Source organism: Rattus norvegicus, chromosome X, assembly GCF_036323735.1.
Source record: "Rattus norvegicus strain BN/NHsdMcwi chromosome X, GRCr8, whole genome shotgun sequence".
NCBI classification, from domain to species: domain Eukaryota; kingdom Metazoa; phylum Chordata; class Mammalia; order Rodentia; family Muridae; genus Rattus; species Rattus norvegicus.
The window spans coordinates 55,954,529-55,979,222 of NC_086039.1; the positions used below are offsets into that span (position 1 = coordinate 55,954,529).

The 24,694-nt window shown below is 35.0% G+C and overlaps 1 protein-coding gene across 2 annotated transcripts in view; it reads right to left on the reverse strand.

The window, feature by feature from the left end:
* The window catches only part of Il1rapl1 (interleukin 1 receptor accessory protein-like 1), a 1,504,708-nt gene that overhangs the window by 631,750 nt on the left and 848,264 nt on the right, over positions 1-24,694 (reverse strand).

Genomic DNA, 24,694 nt, shown 5'->3' on the forward strand with positions numbered 1-24,694 from the left:
TCCATCCCTTGTTTTTTTTTGTTGTTGTTGTTTTGTATTGGTTTTGGTTTTTCTTGTTGAATTCTAAATCATGGTTAAACTTTACAATAATTTAGAGTAGAAATCATGATCAAATATTTTCTTTGAATAATTTGGAAAAAAGAAGACATAGACTATAATGTTATACTTTTGCTTGGTATTTGTATATCTGAATATTTAATATTATGTGATGCTGAGGAGTGAAAATAAAAGATAAAGTATTACATTTAAATGTTGGTAAAGAAGTATTTATTAAGTATCCAACAATTCATTGCATACTTGTTCATTGATCTTCTATTTAAAATGCCATTTCTTATTATCTTTGTAGTATTAGACATGATGGGGGACAGAACATAGGTATATCAGTAGTTAATAGTTATATTGAGTAGCAAAATATGTACAATAAGTAAGACAATTTTAAATATAGGTAATGTTATCTACCTATAATAACAACCTTACAAGTTGATTTAAAACATCCATAAATAAAACAATGACCTATATAAACATTAGTCCAACATCTTAAAAGCTGCAAAGAGTATGTTCTCAGGAGTTTTGCTACAATGATAAAATAAATTTTCTGTCCTTAGCCTCTTAGAAAAAAGTAAGAAAGTTGCACATGTAAACAATTTTAAAGCTAATTTAATATAAAATGGAAAAATCATATAAACTACTAAAATGTTGTCAAAGAAACAAGGTTTCCTAACTAATAGGATTGTTTTCAAAACCTGGAATGAGTGAAAACTGGATATGTTAGAGAGCACTCAAGAAATGTAGATTCACAGGAGCCACCCTGAGTGTCATGTAATCTATGAGTTCAACTTGAAAATGGACGAAAACAAATGTGTATATTGGAAAGATTTTGTTCTATTGTAATGAAAAAAGTGATACAATCAGAAGGACAGAAAACTAAATGCAATTCAACAAAATGGAAAAGAACTTCATTCGTGTAGGAAAACTGACAACTTAAAATAGTCATTTAATAATGACATAGTAAAGAAAGGTCAAGTCCAAAATGTACTTGAGACATTAAATCAATAAAAAAAATAAAATAGCATGGAACCAAACAGGGAGCCACATAAGATGTTTTCTTTTTCCGAGTTGAAAATATGAAAAGTAGACCAAATGCTTCATTATGGAAAATAATAAAACAAAAAGAATTCTGTGAGAATATAAATGTGTGAAATTTTAGCTCAAGTTTTAGAACAAAGTACAGGTTAAGCATTTTGAGGCCTTCTTGGATGGTGGCTTATATAATATATGATGTTATTCCAATGCATTATATTCAAATCATAGTAAGGTAGTTTTGTCAGAAAAAGTAATTATTGAGCATCTAACTATATTAACATTCAATAAAACTAGATAAAATAGTCAGGTTTCATGTTAACATATAATGAGTGAGCACATTATAGACATTTTGAGGAATGCAGACACTAAAGTATATTCTTTTTTTAAAGATTTATTCATTTATTATATATAAGTACACTGTAGCTGTCTTCAGATACACCAGAAGAGGGAATCGGATCTCTTTACAGATGGTTGTGAGCCACCATGTGGTTGCTGGGAATTGAACTCATGACCTCTGGAAGAGCAGTCGGGTGCTCTTAACCACTGAGCCATCTCTCCAGCCCACTAAAGTATATTCTAATCTCATCCAATTTTCTATATTTTGTGATATTATTTTTCCTTAGAGATGAATGACATTCTATTTTATAAATTTACAAATTTTCATTATCCATTAATTTGATGATTCAATTGGTTCTTTGGTTTTTTTTGTTTTTGTTTTGTTTGTTATTTTTTATATAGCTAATAAAGCAGCAATACACATAGAGGTAAAAATAACTCTATTGAAGAGTAAGGCGGCCCACTCTCTCTCTATCAATATCAAATTAAATGGATAGGAACTTGAAGCAATCCCACTAATATCAGGGACTAGACAAGGCTGCCCACTTTCTCCCTACTTATTCAATTAGTACTCAAAGTCCTAGTCAGAGCAATCAGACAACAAAAGGAGATCATGAAGGATGCAAATTGGAAAGAAAGAAGTGAAAATATCACTATTTACAGATGATCTGATAATATATTTAAGTGACCCCAAGAGTTCCACCAGAGAAATACTAAGCCTGGTAAACGACTTAAGCAAAGTGGCTGGGAACAAAAGTAACTCATACAAATAAGTAGCCTTCCTCTACTCAAAGTATAAACAGGCTAAAAAGAAAACAGGGAAATGACACCCTACACAATAGTCACAAATTACATAAAATACCTTGGTGTGACTCTAACCAAGCAAGTGAAAGATCTGTATGACAAGAACTTCAAGTCTCTGAAGAAAAAAATTAAAGAAGATCTCAGAGGGTGGAAAGATCTCCCATGGTCATGGATTGGTTGGATTAATATAGTAAAAATGATCATTTTTCAAAAAGCAATCTCCAGATTCAATGCAATGCCCATCAAAATTCCAACTCAATTCTTCATAGAGTTAGAAAGAGCCATTTGCAAACTCATTTGAAATAATAACAACAACAACAACAAAACCAAAAAATAAAAACAAAACAAAACAAAACAAACAAACAAAAAAAAACAGGATAGGGACAACTATCCTAACAATAAAAGAACTCCTGGGGGAATCAAAATCCCTGACCTCAAGCAGTATTACAGAACAATAGTGATAAAAAGCATTTTATGGTATTGGTACATAGACAGGCAGGTAGATCAGTGGAGTAGAATTGAAGACCCAGGAATGAACCCACACACCTATAGTCATTTGTTCTTTGACCAAGGAGCTATAACCATCCAATGGAGAAAAGATAACATTTTCAACAAATGGTGCTGGTTCAACTGGAGGTCAGCATGTAGAAGAATGCAAATCAACCCATTCCTATCACCCTGTACAAAGCTCAAGTCTATATGGACCAAGGACCTCCACATCAAAACAGATTCACTCAAACTAATAGAAGAAGAAGTGAGGAAGAAGTCTCAATCACATGGGCACTGCGGAAGATTTCCTGAACATAATAGCAATGGCTTATGCTCTAAGATCAAGAATTGACAAATGGGACCTCATGAAACTGCAAAGCTTCTGTAAGGCAAAGGACAATGTCATTAGGACAAAATGGCAACCAATAGATTGGGAAAAGATCTTTGCCAATCCTGCATCTGATAGAGGGCTAATATCCAAACTATACAAAGAACTCAAGGAGTTAGACTCTGGAGAGCCAAATAAACTTATTAAAAATTGGGTAAAGAGCTAAACAAAGAACTCTTAGCTGAGGAATATCAAATGGCTGAGAAGTACCTAAAGACTGAACATCCTAAACATCAGGGAAATGCAAATCAAAACAACCCTGAGATTCCACTTCACACCAGTCAGAATGGCTAAGTTCAAAAACTCAGGTGACAGCAGATGCTAGTGAGGATGTGGAGAAAGAGGAACACTCCTTCATTATTGGTGGGATTGAAAGATGGTACAACCTTTCTGGAAATCAGTCTGGAGGTTCCTCAGAAAATTGTACATTGCACTACCTGATGACCCAGTTATCTCTCTCTTGGGCATATACCGAAAAGATGCTCTAACATACAACAAAGACCCGTGCTCCACTATGTTCATAGCAGCCTTATTTATAATAGCCAGAAGCTGGAAAGAACCCAGATGCCCTTCAACAGATGAATGGATACAGAAAATGTGGTACATCTACACAATGGAGTACTACTCAGGTATCAAAACAGTGACTTTATATAATTCAAAGGTTAATGGTTGGAACTAGAAAATACCATCTTGAATGAGTTAACCCAATCACAGAAAAAACATACATGGTATGCACTCACTGATAAGTGGATATTACCCCAAAAGCTCAAATTACCCAGGTACAATCCACAGACCACATGAACCTCAAGAAGAAGGATGACCAAAGTGTGGATGCTTCATTTCTTCTTAAAAGTGGGAACAAAAATAGTAATAGGAGGTGATATGGAGACAGACTTTGGAGCAGCAACAGAAGGAACGGCCATTCAGAGCCTGTCCCATATGTGATATATATATATATATAGATATATAGATAGATAGATAGATAGATAGATAGATAGATAGATATAGATATAGATATAGATATAGATATAGATATAGACACACACACACACACACACACACACACACACACACACACACACACACACACACACACACACACACATTCACCAAGACTCGGTAAGATTGATGAAGCTAAGAATTGCATGCTGGCAGGAACCGGATATAGATGTTTCCTGAGAGACACAGCCAGAGCATGTCAAATACAGAGGCGAATGCTAGCAGCAAACCACTGAACTGAGAACAGGTTCCCCGTTGGAGGAATTAGAGAAAGAATAGAAAGAGCTGAAGGGGTTTGCAACCCCATAAGAACAACAATGCCACCCAAACAGAGGTCCCAGGGACTGAACCACTATTCAAAGACTCTACATGGACTGACCCATGGCTCCAGCTGCATATGTAGCTTAGGATGGCTTTGTTGGGCACCAAAGAATGGGAAAGCCCTTGGTTCTGCTAAGTTTGAACCCCCCAGTGTAAGGAAATGTTGAAGGGGTGGGAATGGGGTGTGGATGAGGAGAGGAACACCCTTATAGAAGAAGAGGAGTGTGAGAGGATAGGGGGCTAATGGACAGGAAAAACCGGGAAAGGGAATATCATTTGAAATATAAATTAAAAATTCCACTAAAAAGTATAACTATCACAAAAATTAAAATATATACTATATATACATATATAATTTAAATAATTGTTACTTTTATCCTAAAGAAGTACCTAGCAAGTATGTCGGAAAAACCTTATAAACCACATATTCTTTCATAATAAATTAAAAACAAGCGAGCAGTTATATTGTTTAGCTATGAAGCACTTTTAAAGTTCAATGTAGGCAGCCTGTCATTCTACTAATGTATATAGAATAAGGTTTAAATAAATTCATTTTTATCTCTTAAGTCAAAGGACCCAGATATTTCTAAGCAATGAATCAGTGTATTCTAAATTGGTATCTTGCACGTAAACTTTTGAGTTGTATGACTATTATGTTATTTCTGTTTTCAATTTCCTGCTAAGTTCTGTTTGCCTGTTACACACATAATTGTATTTTGTCACACACATGTATCTTATACAGTTATGTTATAAGAAAAAGAACTTCATAGTCCAACAGTAGGGACCTAGATTCCAATTATGTATTTGAACACTCGGGACTACTAGTATCAATTTAGTCTTTCATATTCCTTTTTCTTATTTTTATAAAAACATACTTTTGTGGGTTTCCAACCTGTTAAAACATGAATAGAGTTGAGAACATTGTCTATCATATAATGAGTCATTGGTCATTGTTAGACCATATTGCCACTATATCCTTCATTCTTGTTTCCTAATTCAACTGTGTAGTGCATTCCCACAGATTTTGATCAATAGGTAGATTAGAAAATATAATGATGTGATGCCTTTAGGTTTTCAATGTGTAATTACTGCAAAGCATAATAGGGGAATAACTATGTCCCTATATATTGTTTTGTTTTGTTCTAGTTTAAGAATAACTGAATGGGCTGAACAAGAATGGCTAAAGTTTAAAGAGAACATCGACTCCCTGTCTGTGGTATTATCATTTTCTTTTTTTCATTTTTATTGAATATTTTATGTATTTACATTTTAAATGGTATTCCCTTTCCTGATTACCCACAATTCTATCCCCCTTCCACCTGCTTCTTTGAGGATGCTCTCCATCCCACATATCCACTCCCACTTCAACACCCTGTCATTTCCCTTCACTGGGGAAATGAGCCTTCACAGGGCCAAGGACATTTCCTCCTACTGATGCTGGACAATGCCATCCTCTGCTACATATGTGGCTGAAGTCATGGGTCCCTCCATGTATATTCATTGGTTGGTGGTTTAGTCCCTGAGAGAGAGCTCTGATGGGGTCTGATTGGTTGATATTGTTCTTCCTCCTATGGGGTTGCAAATCCCTTCAGATCCTTCAGTCTTTTCTCTAACTCCTCCATTGGGCTCCCCTTGTTCAGTCCAATGGGTAGTTGCAAGCATCCTCATCTGTATCAGTAGGACTCTGGCAGAGTCTCTCAGGAGACACCCATATCTGACTCCTGTCAGCAAGCACTTCTTGCTACAACTACAATTACCTTGTGATCATTCCCTCTACGCATGATAATATATAATTTGGTGACTCTCTCTAGCAAGATTATCAGCAGTAGTGACTGGGTTTGGTTGGTGCATATGGGATGGATTCTAAGGTGGGGCAATCTCTTGGTGACTTTTTCTTCAGTTTCTGTCCCACTCTTTTTCCCTATATTTCCTCCTATGAGTATTTTTGTCTCCTCTTCTAAGAAGGACTGAAACATCCACATTTTGCTATTTGTTCTTAAGCTTTATATGATCTATGAATTGTATCTTGGGTATTTAGAGCTTTTGGGTTAATATCTACTTATCACTGAATGCATACCATGTGTGTTCTTTTGTGACTGGATTACCTAACGCAGGATGATATTTTCTAGTCCCATCCATTTGCCTAGGCATTTTATGAGGTCATGGTTTTTAATAGCTGAGTAGTACTCCATTCTGCAAATGTACCATATATTTTGTATCCATTTCTCTGTTGAAGATGTTGAAGGACAACTGACTTCTTTCTAGTTTCTGGCTATTATAAAGAAGGCTGCTATGAACATAATCAAGCATGTGTCCTTGTTGTATGTTGGAGCATCTTTTGCATATATGTTCAGAAGTAGTTTAGTTGTGTTCTCAGGTAGTACTATGTAGGTAGGTGGCAGGAGGAGCACCCTCATAGAAGCAGGGGGAGGGGATATGTAATAGAGGATTTCTGGAGGGGAAACCAGAAAATGGGAATAACATTTGAAATGTAAATACATAAAATATCCAATGAAAACAAATTAATAAAATTGAAAATAATTTCTTTATATGTGGGCTCTGTAAGTTACTAGAACACACAGATAACCTCCTAAAATTTCTCATCAGTATGCTACTTGGAAGTAGGGAATAATATTTAACTGTGTGTATCAGGAGTTTTCAAATAATTCTTTCTAAAAGGAAGATAACATTGCAGAAGTATGGAAAATTTCTTCTCAGGTTGTATAGGTAAGAGTGCAGAACAAAAAGAGTAGGTGGGGAAATTTTGCATGTGTATGATTAGCTGAAGAAGTATATTAAAATTATTTTATACAATATGTTAGCATAGGACAACTTCAATTACCTAGTGATAATTCCCTCTATGCATGATAAAATATAGTTTGGTGACTCTCTTTCTCTAACAAGATTGCCAGTGACATGATTATTAAATGTGTTCTCTAACAACATTAGTAAATATTTGAATTTTATATTATTTTAATTCCTTGCTTCTCTGGGGGAAATAATACCATTTCTACAATGCTTAGCAATCTTTTCTCATATCATGAGATATTGTACAAGAAAATCAGAGATTTAATCATGGTCTTTAAAACAATATAGTGAGTCTATGCATTTTCATTGGCCAGTTTTAAAGTTACTATCTATATTTTGTATAATTTTAAAGGCACATAGTACTTTTGTTTCCATTATTGTGTTGTATGTTCATTATATACATAAAATATTCTCTGTGTCTCTGTCTCTGTCTCTGTCTCTCTCTCCCTCTGTTTCTTTCTCTATGTACAGTATGCCTGTGCATATATGTATTGCATGGTATATGTGTGTGCACATTTGTGTGTGCGTGTGTGTCTCAGAGGATAACTTTGTGGAGGTATTTTGATATTTCAAACTTTACATTGATTCAAAGAATCAAGCATATTACCAGGCATGTAAAACTATTGCCTTTACATAGTGAAACCATCTCTCTGGATAAGATACATAATAATTTTGAGCCATCACAGATATGTGGTGATTGAAGCAGTTATTACAGATTTAAATAGAACTCAACTGTATGGAAGGCAGTTCAGTAATAAATTTGATCCTTGGTCTGATTATTGGCAGTGTGAATCAATAAAGATAAGAATGAAAGAGAAAAGAAAAGGGAGAAGGAGGGGAAGGAGAAGGAAGAGAAGTAGGAGGATGTAGAGTCAATGGAGGAGGAGGAGCAGGGGAAGAAGGAGAAGGGCCAAACTTGGGTTGTGGAGTTCATGTCTCAAAATTTATTAAGCCTTGAGTGTAATTTGATGCTTTATTTCTAAGCTGAAAACCTTCTGTTTCTTTCTGTATTTTTTTGTGTATTGTGCCGTGGGTTTTTATAGTGATGCCTGGAGCTATGTATGTGGCCCCTTTCTCACATCTTATCTTTCTTAAATAACTATGTTTGTAGCTACTGACACTAAATGTGAGATTTGTTTGGATTAGTTTTTCTTCTCAGAGGACTCTGAAGGACCTATTGATTTAACTGTGGCTGAAATTGGCCCTTGCTGAAAAGATTAGAACAAAAGCATCCAGCAGCTAACAACTGAGAGTGCTGGCTTATTGCCTTCTCATTCAGAATTCTATTTTTTTCACATAGCTGGTGAAGTGAGCTTGTCTGAAAAGTATAAATTTAAATCATTTCTTTCATTTTTCATGGAAACCAATCAATATAATATTATCATTTTAATTTTTTACTTTATATTCCTGGAATATTATAGCTAATGAAGCTCCAGCATGGAAAATTGTATTCTAGTATTTCTCTGAGTTATTCTTGAAAAAAGTCTTATCTCTGTAGAATCTCAGAGTAATGTAGATTAAAGGAGGGAAGGAGAATAAGTCTAGCTCTCTGATAGAAATTCAGGCGCAGTATACTGGCTCAAAGGGAAGTACATTACTAATAATTTCTTCATGAAGGAATATGAGAAAAATTCTTAATATTTACCAATTTATTCCTTTATTTTAGTCTTGACAATCACAGTTTATATTTATTGTATCTAAATCTGAGGGACTTTTGTTCTTTCAAAAGGAAATTTCATTCTCATTTGTAAGCATTCACCATTTTTTCTTTTTCTTCTTACCATCTGTAGCAACCAATCTGTTTCATGCCTCCAAGGATACTTTTAATCTGGATATATCATAGAGGTTTGGCATTTTATGTCTGGTCTTTTTAACTTAACATAATGACAAAGTTTATCCACATTTTGGTATGCATCAGTAAGAACATTACTGGCTGATTTTCCCTCTTCAGAACACGCCAATTTCTAATGACACATGGATTACAACCTATGCAGGAATCTTTCACTTATAGTTGTTTGTTAAATTTAAGGATTACAAAAGTCTACTGATCTCCCTGTAAGTGCTTAGTGAACATAGTAGATTCTCTTAACAATTATGTCAAATAAATATATGAATAAACTATCAGTTGATTTCTACTCAGTATGAATTATATTTATTTTTGACTACCTAAAATTTTGCCACTAAGATCCCAAGCCTCCACATTCATATGGGTTTCTATTGTCTCTTGTTTTATATCTCTTTGAAATAGCATACTTAGCAGATGATACACTTTGCTAGCCTAGCAAAAAGGTAAAATAGAAATGTAAAGTCTTACTAGTACTCAATTCTTACATAATAATAATCACCTCATGAACTATTTATCCTATATTACAAACATCAATCTTCATTCTAGCTTTAGTTGTTTTTGATATGAAAGAACACAGAGAAATTAGATAAATGTGTCAGTCATAGCTGTGTAATTTGCAAACCATGTTTTGCTTTGCAAGGTTCACATAGACAGTTTTTTAAAGATTATCATAATACTTTTATTATTAATCTTGCAAATGAGGGAGGACATCTCCTGGAATATTGTGCATAAATATCCAGGGATGTAGATAATCAGCTTGTTGTGTATTTCACAAAATTCTTTTACAGTAAAAAATCCAGAAAGCTCTTCAACAGAGCAAACAAATTTTATTGACCATTAAAGAAGAAACAGATCAGTGTTTGCTAAAATATTATTCATTCACAAATAGATTTAAGAGAGATAATTGGTTTTTTAAATCTCACTTTATCACATTTAGCCCTTTCCAGTAATGTTAAAGAAACAGCACCCTGAATTAATTTTATATTAGTGAGTCTGTAAATATTTTCTCCTTGACATAATGGGACAGAAGTTTTTCATTAGTTCTGTGCATGTCAAAGTATTTCTTGAAAATTATCTTGTTTTCCTTGACTTTAAATGAAAAATAACTGCAAGAAATTAGGAAAATGAATTGTGAAGATGACAAATAACAATCATTAAAATAAACTTTTATATAACTCTCCCAACTGTACATAGACATGAAATATAATGCATTCTGTTAAAAATGGGTCTGCATTTCATTTGGATCCATTTACATATTGTATTTTCTATGTGTATTTCTTTTAATATTGAACTCTCACATGTTTCTCTTTCTCTCTCTCTCTCTCTCTCTCTCTGTCTCTCTATCTCTCTCTGTCTCTGTCTCTCTCGATCCATCCATTCATCTCCCTATGGAAACTGTTTTACACACACACAGACACACACACACACACACACACAAAACATGGTCTCATATAAGTCTTGTGACTTTAATGGGTACTATCATTCAAAGGCACATAAATAAAGAACCAAATCTAATATACATGACAGGGGAAAGATTTTGTTTCTGAGCTGGGAGCTGGGATACTTCATTGAGAATGGCTATTTCCAGCTCCCTCAATTTATATGCTAATTTCATATTTTAATTTTTCTTTATGTCACAATAATAATCCACTGTATATGTACATTATCTTTAACCATTAGTTAGTTGATGGATATCAAGGCTATTTTAATTTCTGGGCATTGTATATAAAGCAGCAATGCAAACAACTAAGCAAGTTTCTAGAAGAGGACCTAGATTCCTTTTGGAATATGCTCAGGAGTGGTACAGCTGGACCATATGTTTCACCTATTTTATTACATGATGGCAAGGACTCCATTATTGAAGACACGGCATAATAACTATGTATCTATAGAAATACTTACTTTAAAAGGATAAAATAAATTATTTTTAGAAAAAAGGATGTATTAATGGTAGTAATTTCCTGTTATTTCTAACCTTTAAGCCATTTTACTTCTTATATTTATAGTCCATTCTCCATAAAATTCAAACTCTTTGGCAAGAATTGATTTTGGGTAATTCCTTACCAAAAGATAAAGTAACAAGTGTTGGGGTGTTTACTTATCCTTATATGTAAATTTGTAAAGGTATTCAATATGAGATAAAATAAGAAATAAACATGGTACTTTGTTGTATATTTGAAAATATTATTTGTTTCAGTTTTTGTTTTGTTTTGTTTTGTTTTTGTTTTTGTTTTGTTTTTTTCGGAGCTGGGGACTGAACCCAGGGCCTTGGGCTTGCTAGGCAAGTGCTCTACCACTGAGCTAAATCCCCAACCGCTTGAAAATATTATTAATAACACTTCAAACCTGAAAAGTGTAATAAATCCAGATCCATTTGTATTTTTCTGTCTATGCTGATTTACTTATATCAGGTTGATATAAAGAATTTATGTCAGAGTTGGAAAGATGGTTCAGCACTTAGGAGCGCTGGTTGAGAATATCCATTATATTTATCTTTTGAGGTCCAGGTTACCTCTCAGTATTAGTTTTTTTCTAGCTCCACATATCTACCTGAAAATTTTATGATTTAGTTGTTTAAATACAACTGAGTGATATACTTTATTATGTAAAAGCTGAACATTTTTCCTCCATCTTTATTAAATTGGGTATTTTTATTTACATTTCAATTGTTATTCCCTTTCCCAGTTTCCAGGTCAACATCCCCCTAATCCCTCCCACTCCCCCTCCTCTTCTATATGGATGTTCCCCTCCCTATCCTCCCCCCATTACTGCCCTCCCCACAACAATCACGTTCACTGGGGGTTCAGTCTTGGCAGGACCAAGGGCTTCTTTCCCTTCCACTGGTGCCCTTCCTAGGCTATTCATTGCTACCTATGAGGTTGGAGCCCAGGGTCAGTCCATGTATAGTCTTTAGGTAGTGGCTTAGTCCCTGGAAGCTCTGGTTGGTTGGCATTGTTGTTCATATGGGGTCTCAAGCCCCTTCAAGCTCTTTCAGTCCTTTCTCTGATTCCTCCAACTGGGGTCCCGTTCTCAGTTCAGTGGTTTGCTGCTGGCATTCGCCTATGTATTTGCCATATTCTGGTTGTGTCTCTCAGGAGAGATCTACATCCAGTTCCTATCAGCCTGTACTTCTTTGCTTCATCCATCTTATCTAGTTTGGTGGCTGTGTATGTATGGGCCACATGTGGTGCAGGCTCTGAGTGGGAGTTCCTTCAGACTCTGTTCTAAATTTTGCCTCCCTATCCCCTCCTAAGGGTATTGTTCCCCTTTTAAAGAAGGAGTGAAGCATCCGCAGTTTGGTCATCCGTCTTGAGTTTCATGTGCTCTGTGCATCTAGGGTAATTCGAGTATTTGGGCTAATAGCCACTTATCAATGAGTGCATACCATGTGTGTTTTTCTGTGATTGGGTTACCTCACTCAGGATGATATTTTCCAGTTCCATCCATTTTCTTATGAATTTCATAAAGTCATGGGCATCTACAGTATTTCCAATTTCTGGCTATTATGAACACAGCAGCAATGGAAATAGTTGAGCAAGTTTCTCTGTAGTAGGATGAAAGTTCTTTTGGTAAATACACAAGAATGGTATAGCTGGATCTTCAGGTAGGTCTATCCTCAGCTTTCTGAGGAACTCCCATGCTGATTTCCACTGTGGCTGTATAAGTTTATAGTCCTATCAGTGTTCCCCTATTCCCCATCCCCACCAGCATGGACAGCTTAATTTCCTTTAACTTGGCCATTTTGACTGGTATAAGATTAAATCTCAAAGTAGTTTTGATTTACATTTCCCTGGTTACTAAGTATATTGGCAATTTCTTTAAGTATTTTTTAGCAGTTTGTTTTTCTTCTTTTGAGAACTTTGTGTTTAGATTTGTACCCCATTTTTAACAATTGGAATAACTGTTTTGTCGATGTCCAGTTTTTTTTTTTATTGTGGCATATATTTTCAATACTAGGCCTCTTTTGGATGTGCAGTTGGTAAAAACCTCTTCCCCTTTGTTAGGGTACTGCTTTGTATGAATAATGGTGTTCTCTGACATACAGAAGATTTTCAGTTTCATGTGTTTGGGTCCCATTTATTAATTGTCGATCTTACTGCTTCTGCTAATGGTGTTCTATTCAGAAAGTATTTTTTTGTGGATATGAGTTTAAAATTATTCCCAACTTTTTCTTCTATCAGATTCAATGTTTCTTGCTTTATATTGGGATTCTTGAATCATTTGGAGTTGGTATAAGTTTGGATCTATTTGCATTCTACAATATGCAACCATGCAGTTTGACCCACACCATTTGTTGAAATTGCTCCTTTTTTTTCTAGTGTGTATTTCTGTTTTTTTTAAATAAAAATAAGGTGTCCCTGGGTGTGTACACTAACATTTCTGTCTTCAGTTAGAGTATATTTATCAACATGTTTTTTTGTTTCAGTGCCATGCTGTTCACTGATATATGGACATTAGCTGGTAAATCATTTGAGAATCAGTATACAATCCATACAGCCACAGAGGTTAAATACAGTAAGGGAAATTTTGGGGTTTTGTGGAAATCTAAAACAGTAGAATTATTTTAAAATACATACATACATGAAATAAAACCAATTGGAATCACTGAATAATGGGGGAGAGAAAGTTTCAATTAGACATTTCTTGCCAGTAAATGAAGCATCCAGTACCAGGAATGAGTTATATCTGAATGAGGTATTTATCTATGAGGCCCCCTGGAAATCCCCAACACCCTAGTATATTGTGACATACAACTGTGGGATACATGTAAAATAAGGTAAAAAAGAAACACAAGAGATTCCTTTTGTATAAACATGAATGTCTTGGTATCTGCATGCATTTCTTTTTTTTTCCCCTTTGGTTATTTTTTCTTATTTGATTGTATGTTTTGTCCTATTCTGTTTTTTTTCCAGAGCTGGGGACCGAACCCAGGGCCTTGCGCTTCCTAGGCAAGCGCTCTACCACTGAGCTAAATCCCCAACCCTTCCTATTCTGTTTTATATTATATTTGGTTAAATTGAAAAAGTAAGAACTGTGGATCTGGTTATGCCTGGAAATAGGGAGAATTTGGGAGGAGCTTGGAAAGGGGAAACCTTAATCAGATTACAAATATAAATGTGAATATGAATATAAACAATAAACAAAAACATAAATATACATATACATAAGAATAATTATAAATATAATATAAATATAAATTATTAACAATATAAACAATATAAACATAAACACATATATTTTCTTTTTTTGTCATAAACCAAATACTTTATTATTTGAGAAAGAGGAAGCCACATAACAAAACCTTCATACTTAAGACCATGCCAAAGACTTCTGAGAACTTCCATGACTGTTAGATTCAACCATGTAAAACCGTCATCTTGGCTGACAAAACTCAGGCTAAACTTGGCAATTTCATGTGGCTCTACTCCATATAAACTGACTGAGGATTAAGCTTTTGACTGGAGTATGTTCCTAGTCCCATGGCTGTTTATATTACACAGAGATGTCCCAGCAACAAACAGGTCCCTGTGCTAAATCGTAAAGCATTTCTCTCTGGGCATGCAGGCCAAGGCAACCCAGCACTGGCACAGCAGGTCCCAGCTCGTCCTGCATTCCCATGTATTTTCAATTACAATAAAATAATATTGTTTGCTCTTAGAGAGGACCTAGATTCAATTCAGAATACCTAAATTTTGCCTCACAATCATCTGTATCTTCATTTTCCAGGGTGTCCAATGCCCTTAGTTGAATTCTGTAGGCATTGTAGATGCACATGCCACAAAAATACACATACAGGCAAAAGATCCATAAACATAGAAATATAAAAGTTCTAAAAAGTAATGTATTCCTATAGTTTTAATGTCAGAAATCATACCCTTTGTGTCATCAGATTAAACTTTCATAGTTAATTTATAATGTAATAAGAAGTGTTAACACTAGAGCAAAAGTCTGTGTAGTCTTTAAGCATAACAATGAATACAACTGGAAGATAGTATTTGCATGGACAGGAATATTAAATCTGTGTAATTATGTAACTAATTTATGTTTTCTCAAATCCAGAAAGCTGATTATAAAATTGCAAGGACTTTTCTCCTCATAGACTTGTGGTAAAAAGTAAATAGCATCCTGATACAGACGGCCTTTAAAATGAGTTTGAGCTATGTAATGTGTGTTACTGCTTTCACTCCTATTTGTAGTAAGGTATTAAACCTTTAGATTGCACTCAACGCCACTGCCACTCCATCTGTTGCATCCTGTCACTTATATATGATGTTGCTGCTCATGCCCTTTAATATTTATATTTCATTACTACGTAAGTAAGGAATTTATATCAAGGTCACTCCTTTTTAGAGGCATAATCTCCTTTTCAGTTCCATCTAATAAAATAGATAAATCACACAGTTCTTCCTATTGAATCTCCCTATCCTACTGAGAGTATAGGCTTCTTCCCCTTTTGCTTTCCAGTTTCAACTTTTCATTTTTATAGAAAGGTTCAATATGAGTAGAACACCCTCCCTGGGAGCAAAGACCCATATATTTGAAATTCAGTTAATCTTGTCTCATGTTATTGCCAGAAAGAGATGGAGTTGACACAGAAGCATAAAGCAGAAACATCCCTAGATGCTGTAGTAGTACAAAAATATAAATAATAAAGCACCAACAAAAAGCATTTATTCATTACTAGTGTTCTTCTCTTAGAATTAGGAAGCTGAATCAACAAGGGGATTCTAGAACTGGATATTTAAATATTTGTAGATGACAATGGCTGTGTACATAAAACAGACATTTTGAAACTCAGTGTTTTGAAAGCTGCAGGTCATTTGAAAAACATTTCTCTAGCAGTGGGGGGAGTAGAATAATTACCCAGGAGACTGCAGCAGTCAGCTGTCAAAATGACTTTCGTGTTAGCGCAATAAGATTATTATTTCATATGTTCTTCTCACATAAAATGACTTCCACAACAAATTGAAAATAAAGTTCTTATCTCTGTGATTTGAATCTATAATACTTGACTCCTTCTTAAAAGTATATAATTATAGTAATAGGAGAGAGAGAGAGAGAGAGAGAGAGAGAGAGAGAGAGAGAGAGAGAGAGAGAGAGAGAGATTTTATAAAATATGGACATTCAACCCAATTATTTTGTCTCATGACGACGGTGAGCCTCTTCAAATTTTTTTCACACATGCAAAAAGAATATAGTCAGGATTCTTTGAAATCTATTCCTTAAAATCTTTCCTTTCCCCCACTTTGTGAAACAGGAATGCTATTACTCCTACTTGCACACTTCTTATGTTCACTCTTCTATTAAATACAATTATAATCGACTACCTTGGTAGCTAATTTGAAAGAGCTATTAAATTACTTCTGGCTTCTGGCTTTCTTTTACTAATATGGGCTTATTTAGAATCCAAATTATACTAAGTGGTTCTGCATAATATGGCTTTGGAGTTACTGATGACATTATTTACCAGTTATTATTTGTATAATGTATAAGGCACATTAACATGAATAAGACGTTAAATTCAATAGTGACTTGGATATGTTATTTTAAATTTATCAAATAAAGGGCTACCTGACAGCTTATGCCCTTTCCTAAATGTTGAAAGTTACATCATTAATAATATGATTATGTATGCGTATTTACCTGATCCAAAAATGTGCTATTGAAAAATTTTGCACCAGATTAATCTTTACTGTTGTGCATGGCTATGTTCTCTATTTCTGTCTATCCTATTTCTTTGTAACTTCCATCCGAAACAATTTCAGGATCTAAGATATTCTTCTCATTTTTCATGACAGAAGTGTCTCTTTCCTGTTTCAAGTTTATTGCTGTGAAAGGAAATATAACTACAGTTGTTGGTATTCTTTCAGGTTACGATAGTAATCTGGCTTGAATATTCTAGGACATTTGTACTACTTATTAGCTAATTACCTAGTCTACTTGAGAACTTATTAGAAGGTCTTTTCCTGATTTTCCTTTCATGTTTTTAATCATAGCTTTTTTTCTATTAAGTGGAAGAAGTTCCCTCAGGTTTTTCATAGCTATTCATGTGTTTTTTTGTGTGTTCTTGTGTTAGCAAATGATAAAAAAATGAAATATTATTGTACATCTTTTGTATGCTGCCAACACAAAAAACAGCAGGATAAATATTTGCTTTTTATCAAAACCTAAAAAGTCAGGAAATGTTTAATGTATTTATATGCCAGTAGGAATATGCAGCACAGCCATTCTGGTCAAATCTGATGACAACATATCAACAGATCTTTGGATAGGCACAAGAATTGTCTCTATTAAAATTAACAAAAATAATCCTTGTAAGTATATTTCCCCCTACATTAGTTAATACTGGGATCGATGATGTTTTGTTCTTTAGACATCTAGTGGGCTTTTACTTTAGTTTTTCCTTGATGCTCTCTCATTTTAGAGGTTTACTATCCCATCGAGTACTTCAGTGTTTTATGATCTCCTTTATGATCAATTACATTAATACAGTTTTCATCTTAGGTTATTTATATTTATATTAACTTTTAAGGGTGGCTTAGCCTCACGTTTTAGTTAGGAAATAATGAAAATTGATTTCAAACTTGCTGTGTTAGAAGTTTTTGAGAACTCAAAAGAAAGGAATATAGAAGGAGTACAAGACCAGAGGCAAATATCTTTTCCTATGCAAAGCAAAATTCTGAGCAGTTAAAGAGGTTGTGGCAGGAAGATCCTGAACTCAAGATTATCAACCTGTGCTTTATAGTGAGCCCTCCTCTCAGAAAAATGATAATAATAAAATATCCCCTATATCAACCAACCAACCAACCAACCAACCAACCAATAACCAACCAACCAACCAGTTAACCAACCAAGCAAAAATTCATGGAGGCACATTTGTGTGAAGGTGTTATAATAATATAGCTAGGGAAAATTAATTGACTAATACTAAAGAAACTTAATAAACTATTTCAATTTCGAGGAAACAGAAGAAGCAAAGACATAAAAATGCCATGAATATCATTTATTTTAAATATTATCACATGATCAACAATAGTTAACAACCAAAATATCTTTTGCCATCAGTAACAACAGTGTAAAGAATTGGTCTCCAACTATAAAATCAAGTTAAGTCGTATAGTTCCCTTCACTTCTACTCTGATGGAGCCTTTCTACTGCTGGTTCAGGGAAATGAAAAGACCAGAACAGTGCTAAAAAAACACGTTCAAATGCATTCACATTTGCATCCACAAAGTAGATGGAAACTGGAACTGAATACTCTGAAATGAATTTTGTATGTGAATAAGAAGTTCAGAATTCAAAGAGCAACGTGAACCATACATTCAGGAAATTCCAAATAGAAAAGGATAAGCAACAGGAAGAAAAGGATTAGCTGCTTTGTTTAGAATGAGTAAGGATGAGCAACTGAGGACTAATATGGAGTATGTGACAGGCAGAATCTTCAATGATCAATTATCATGAGTACTGGGCCAACAGAACAGTGCTACAAGAGCACTGCCCAGTGTAGACAGCAGCAAGTACTCTCATTGCATGTCTTGTCCTATGTTCATAAAATTGGTTTCTTGTAGGAAGAAAACCAAATGATATACTTTAAATATTCTTCTGACCAATTTAATGTGTTGGAAACTTAATTCCCAATTCAACACTGCTAAGAAGTTATACCCAATGAGAGATATTCAGATCATGAGAACCCCATCTGGATGTCAGACGAATGGCGGTATAAAAAAGACTTTGCAAGACTGAACCTTCTCTCTCCTTCCTAATGCCATGTGGAGAAGGAGCAACAGAGGCTACACCAGATGCTGTCATTAATCTTTGACCTCCTGTAATACTGAAATGTGAGAATATTTAGATTTCCTGTATTTGTTTTTGTAGGACTAAAAAATAGACTAAAGACAGGTAGTGAGTATTATGACTTGAAAATTTCTGAAGCCAGAAATTTTGTAGGTATGTATGAACAGAGAATTTTGACTTTGTCATATCTTGTGAAGTAGTTGTGGAGAGGTATGCGAAGGGAGAAGAGACTATTAGATCTGATGAATCAGAAGCAGCAATGTGGGCAGCTCCTGAGGTAAAATGATTATATATATGAATGTGAAGCTGGCAGTCAGCCACCAGAAATGAAGCAGTGTGTCATAAAATTGCTTAATGGTCCATTTTTCTCTGCCCAAATAGCACCATGTAAAGAGGACAGATGTGAGAACCAGATGTATCTCTTTCACAACTATTTAGATGAGTACTCAGGTGGTTCTGTGGCTAAGGCAAAGAATGAATCTGACAGCAAAATCAATGTGTGCCAGGTGTCTGTCAAAAGCAAGGTTTCATACCCAGGCAAGATGCTCTATAGGTCCAGTGACTCTAACAGTCTTGAACACAGCTCCCCCAAGGAAGAATGCCCCAATCAGATTAGTACAAGCTTTAGTAGTCACACTCCCTTACAGTTCAGGAAAAGTATCCTCAACTATCAGTCATCTCAGGCCAGCAGCTGTAAGATTTTCTTTCTCTTTGGCCAGCCAGCTTTTCTCAGTGTATCTTTGTGGTTGCTTACTTAGTATGGTACCCTTCCTCCAGTTGCCCAGTCACCAGAAAGCTTAGCAGAAACCAGTCTGGCCACCCAAGTCATCATCAGTGTGGTTGACCTTGGGCTTGTGCCCAAGTTTTGGTGAGCAGATCAGTTCAGGAGCTAGAATGTCCCACTGATTAAACATCTTTTGTGGGAATCTCTTACAGAGACCTTCTCCTAACCCCCAAAGTTCAGCTGGCCATTTATGCCCCAGAAATACATTGTCCAATATAGATAATTGTGCAATTCAGTATGCAGTGTGACAAGTCCCTTAACCCTGCAGCTTCAACTCTATTCCTTCACTGCAAACCCTCAGTAGGATGAGCCCCAACTGTATCAGTTGATTCCACAACAATAACTACAGCAATAGGAACAATAATCTTCAAAGGCATTATTCATATGGTGTTTATTATTGTGTGAGCACATCTTGTCCTCTATAGCCAGTGCCACATGGTTATATCCAAGGTTCAAGCAGTCAAGAATAGCTCTTAGCCACTCAGCAAGCTGTTGTCATTAACCTTACTGGAGTCAGAATTTTTCTGCTGCCCCAGGCATCTGTGTCATCTCAGCTTGTCTCAGCTGAGCAAAGACCAAATAAAACTTTTCTCAGCAGAGATAGCAGCATTTCTCTGTTTAGTAGTAGCAGCAGTGGTGGCAGCAGAGATGGTAGCAACAGCAGATTGAACAAATAGTTGGTATTGATTCAGTATATACTGGGCCAGTGACAGCAACACAGAGTTCAACTGCCTCCACAATGAGCATATGAAGAAGTAAATTACTCCATAGTACAGGGTCTTGTGTGAACCTCTCTCTCTCTCTCTCTCTCTCTCTCTCTCTCTCTCTCTCTCTCTCTCTCTCTCTCTCTTGCTCTCTCTCCTACTTTCTTCTTTTCCATGCCTCTCCCCCAACCAACACCCATTATGTTACACATAAATGCATGGATTTCTCTGTCCTTTTCCATTGATCTCTTCCTGAAAATGCCCATTAGTGCTACACATATGTGCATGGATACAGATTCATCCACTGGAAACATATGGGTGTCTATATTGTCAAAAAAACAGTGACTCCCAGTTTCTTAGCAGCTATCAACTGCCATTAGCACCTTAGTAAACAAGGCTAGGAAAATGTGTCATTGTGCTAATTGACTAAAAAAAAAATTATACACAATCACAGATCTAGGTTTTCAGTTTTATTTTTATTGTTATTTCCTATAATTCTTAGATATAAATGTGAAAATTATTATTGGAACATTGGACTTCGATGCAAAACATCGTTATATCATAAGGCCAGCTTGCCTGTTTGTTTTTTCATATGCACAACATGAATGGTAATACGTATGTCCTAAATTTATTGTTAAACTAATTTAAGTACAATGCTTATCAAAAATATGTAAACTATTTAAAAGCAGAGTAGACATAAGTAAACCTAAAATAAACTATAAAAATAATAAAACTGTCAATAATATTTTATTACATTGAATGAAAGTCAACCTTAGAATAAACTCTAAATATGCATTGGGAAATTAATAAAATATTAAGCAAGGAATTTGACTGCTTTAATATTTTTGTCTGATTCTTGTGTGTGCGTGTGTGTGTGTGTGTGTGTGTGTGTGTGTGTGTGTGTGTGTGAATGTGCTCTGTTTTTATTTTCTATTGAGCACCAGAGTCATTCTAAGTCTACCTAGAATTCCGTAGGTTGAATTCTTTGTGTCTGAAAAAAATTGAAGTATCAGACATTACTCTTTCATTTTTGAGTAATTGAGGTATCATTTAGATATATGATATGTAATATTTTTGCTAGATAATATTCCTGGCATGCATTATTCATGCAGTGCTTGGTATTTTGAAAACACTTCATAATATACAAATGCACCTGCTGTCTGCCATTCATCTTTCTTCTCTATTCTGTCTCAATTAATTTATTTTCATCACCAAGATAATAATCATGAAAGGAAAAAGGCACAGTTTTCTTGGCTCATAATGTTCAGATAAATTAAAAAGAAGTTTAGATGAACTGATGGAAAAATATGACAAGGAATTATAGGTTCAAGCTTGTAAATAATCCCAATATAAAATATATAAATATTTTTGATAATTAAAATTATTTCTTTAAATCTTTAGCAGTATATATTGGGATAGAAGATTTATATAGGAAAGTGAAGAACCAAAGTAAAAATTTTCTTCTGGGAATGGAGAAATGTTTCAGTTAAGAGTACTGATTATTTTTCAAGATGACCTGAATTTGATTCCCAGCACCTGGATGGCAGCTAATAGCCATACTAACTCAAGTTCCAGAGTACCAGATGCACTCTTCTGGGCTTTCAGGCATTGCACATATGTGGAGGCAAAACTACTCTTACTCAAAATAAAAATTATACGTATATATAATCTTTAAATTTATTTCTGCCTTAAAACTACAGTAAATTTATATTTGAATTATTACATGTCAGCATTTTGTACTAATTATAAAATGTATCAAATACACTGATTTTTTAATTTCAAAATGTGAAAATACGTAATTATTAACTTTTATGGAAAGCTTAATCATAATATTTTCTATCCCTTTGTTGGAGGTATATAATCATTTAATTAAGATGTCTAAATAATAATAGCATTAATCATTTATTTAAGACTATGAATATACAATATTTGCTGTTAAAATAAATGACATTAGAATTACTTGTCAAGCAATATCAAATTGTGTTTTTTAAATGTAAAATTTTGAATACTTCCTCCTTCGGAAATTTAGAGTTATGTAAGGAATTTCAAGACAACGGGAGGAGAGACCCTTGTGCCTACCAAGGTTGGACACCCTAGTGTAGGGGAATGTCATGGCAGCCAGGCAGGAAGGGGTGGTTGATTGGTTGGGGAACACCATCATAGAAGAAGGCAGAGAGTGGATGGGATAGGAGTTTATGGAAGGGAAACTGGGAAAGGGGAAATATTTGAAATGTAAATAAAAATGTCCAGTAAAAAAGAAAATATGATAAAAATTAAAGAAAAAGAAAATACCATCCTCATTTAGGTAACCCAGTTGCAAAAGAACACACATGGTATGCATTCACTGATAAATGGATATGAGTCCAAAGTTTGGAATATACAAGGTACAATTCACAGACCATATGAAGCTCAAGAAGGAAGAGCAAAATATGGATGCTTCAGTCGTTCTTAGAAGGGGGAACAAAGTACTCAACGAGGAAATAAAAGGGACAAAAAGTGGAGCAGAGACTGAAGGAAAGGCTACCAAGAGACTGTTCCACATGGGGATCCATCCCAGAAGCAACCCCCAAACCCAGTCACTATTGCTAAAGCCAAGAAGCACTTGCTGACAGGAGCCTGATATGGATGACTCCTGAGAGGCTCTGCCAGAGCCTTACTGATACAGAGGGTTATGCTTGCAGCTAACCATTCGAATGAGCACAGAGAGCCCAAGGACAGAATAAGAGAAAGGACTGATGGAGATGAAGAGGTTTGCAACCCCATATGAAGAGGTTTGCAATCCCATAGGAAGAGCAACAATATCAAATAACTAGAATCCTGAGTTCCCAGGGACGAAATCACCAACCAAAGAGTACACATGGGTGAGACCCATGACTTAAGCTGCATGTGTAGCAGAGGATGGCATAGTCTGGCAACAATAGAAGGAGAAGCCCTTGGTCATGTTAAGGTGAATTTCCCCAGTGTAGGGGGTGCCAGAGGATTGAAGTGGGAGTGGGTGTGTGGGACAGGAAGTATCTTATAGATGTAGGGGGATGGGTCATGGGAGAGGGGGAAACAGGAAAAGGGATAATATTTGAAATGTAAATACATAAACTATCCAATAAAAAAAAGAAAAAAAAAGATCAAGTGACCATAGCTGTGTTGGTTCATTTTTGGGTCATCAGTTCTATTTCATTGATCTACCGGCCTGTCTCTGTACTGATACCATACAGTTTTTATCACTATTACTCTATAATACAGCTTGAGGTCAGGGATGGTGATTCTCCCAGAAGTTATTTTATTGTTGAGAATAGTTTTCACTCTCCTGGGTTTTTAGTTATTCCAAAAGAAATTGCAAATGGCTCTTTCTAATTTTATGAAGCACTGAGTTGGGATTTTGATGGAAATTACATTTAATCTGTAAATTGCTTTTTGCATTATTGCTTTTTTACAATATTAATCCTGCCAATCCATAAGCATGGGAGATCTTTCATCTTCTGTGATCTTCTTCAATGTTTTTTCTTCAGAGACTTGAAGTTCTTGTCATACAGATATTTCAGTTGCTTTTTTAGAGGCACATGGAGGTATTTTATATTATTTGGGACTATTGTAAAGGGTGTCATTTCCCTAATTTCTTTCTCAGCCTGTTTATCCTTTGAGTAGAGTAAGGCTACTGATTTGTTTGAGTTAATTTTATATCCAGCCACCTTGCTGAAGTGGTTTGTCATGCTTAGTAGTTCTCTGGTAGAATGATTAGGGTCAATTAAGATGCTAATATCATAGCATCTGCAAATAGTGATGTTTGACCTCTTCCTTTCCAATTTGTATTCTTTTGACCTCCTTTTTTTATCTGATTGCTCTGGCTAGAACTCGAGTACTATATTGAATAAGTAGGGAGAGAGTGGGCAGCCTTGTCTAGTCCCTAATTTTAGTGGGATTGCTTCAAGTTTCTTTTCATTTAATTTGTTGTTGGCTACTGGTTTGGGGTAATTTGTTTTTACTATATTTAGTTATGGGCCTTGAGTTCCTAATCTTTCCATGACTTTTGACATGAAGTGATGTTGAATTTTCTCAAATGCTTTCTCAGCACCTAATGAGATGGTCATGTAGTTTTTTTTTTAATCTCTGAGTTTGTTTATATAGTGAATTACTTTGATTTCTTTATATTGAACCCTGGGATGCATCCTACTTGATCATGGAGGATCATCATTTTGATGTGCTCTTGTATTCACTTTGCAAGACTTTTATTGAGTATTTTTGCATCAGTATTCTTTGTCGGGTCTTTGTGTGGTTTAGGTTTAAGTGTAATTGTGATTTCATAAAGGGAATTGGGTAGTGTTCCTTCTGTTTCTATTTTG